The sequence below is a fragment of the Arachis hypogaea genome, chromosome 15, assembly GCF_003086295.3.
Source record: "Arachis hypogaea cultivar Tifrunner chromosome 15, arahy.Tifrunner.gnm2.J5K5, whole genome shotgun sequence".
In the NCBI taxonomy this organism is placed as follows: Eukaryota; Viridiplantae; Streptophyta; class Magnoliopsida; order Fabales; family Fabaceae; genus Arachis; species Arachis hypogaea.
The window spans coordinates 72,764,916-72,765,821 of record NC_092050.1 but is presented as its reverse complement, the minus strand read 5'-3'; the positions used below and the strand labels follow the sequence as shown (position 1 = coordinate 72,765,821).

Below are 906 nucleotides of genomic sequence, written 5' to 3'. Positions count from 1 at the left end.
AGCTAAAGCATAATTCTCTCTAGAGGGCCTAACAGAGCTTTTCAAAGAAGAAGAAACCATGGTAGCCGAAAACAACAATGCCAACAATGCAAGGAAGGTGCTTGGTGACTTTACTGCACCTACTCCCAACTTCTATGAAAGAAGCATCTCAATCCCTGCCATTGGAGCAAACAACTTTGAGCTTAAGCCTCAATTAGTTTCTTTAATGCAATAGAATTGCAAGTTTCATGGACTTCCATTGGAAGATCCTCATCAGTTCTTAGCTGAATTCTTACAAATCTATGACACTGTCAAGACCAATGGGGTTGACCCTAAAGTCTACAGAATTATGCTTTTTCCTTTTGCTGTAAGAGACAGAGCTAGGACATGGTTGGATTCACAACCTAAAGAAATCCTGAACTCTTGGGAAAATCTAGTCAATGCCTTCTTGGCAAAGTTCTTTCCACCTCAAAAATTAAGCAAGCTTAAAGTGGAAGTTAAAACCTTCAGACAGAAGGAAGGTGAATCCCTCTATGAAGCTTGGGAAAGATACAAGCAATTGATTAGAAGGTGCCCTTCTGATATGCTTTCAGAATGGATCATCATAGGTATTTTCTATGATGGTCTATCTGAACTATCCAAGATGTCATTGGATAGCTCTGCTGGAGGATCTCTTCATCTGAAGAAGACGCCTGCAGAAGCTCAGGAACTCATTGAAATGGTTGCAAATAACCAATTCATGTACACTTCTGAAAGGAATCCTGTGAATAATGGGACAAATCAAAAGAAAGGAGTTCTTGAAATTGATACTCTGAATGCCATATTGGCTCAGAATAAAATATTGACTCAGCAAGTCAATATGATTTCTCAGAGTCTATCTGGAATGCAAGCTGCACCAGGCAGTACTAAGGAAGCTTCCTCTAAAGA

At 39.6% G+C, this 906-nt stretch overlaps 1 non-coding gene across 1 annotated transcript; it reads right to left on the bottom strand.

The window, feature by feature from the left end:
- Nucleotides 1-460: 460 nt before the first annotated feature.
- Nucleotides 461-568, bottom strand: LOC112752232 (small nucleolar RNA R71). The gene has a single exon (XR_003176678.1). It is a non-coding gene; the product is annotated as a small nucleolar RNA R71 (small nucleolar RNA).
- Between the last annotated feature and the right edge of the window lie 338 nt (nt 569-906).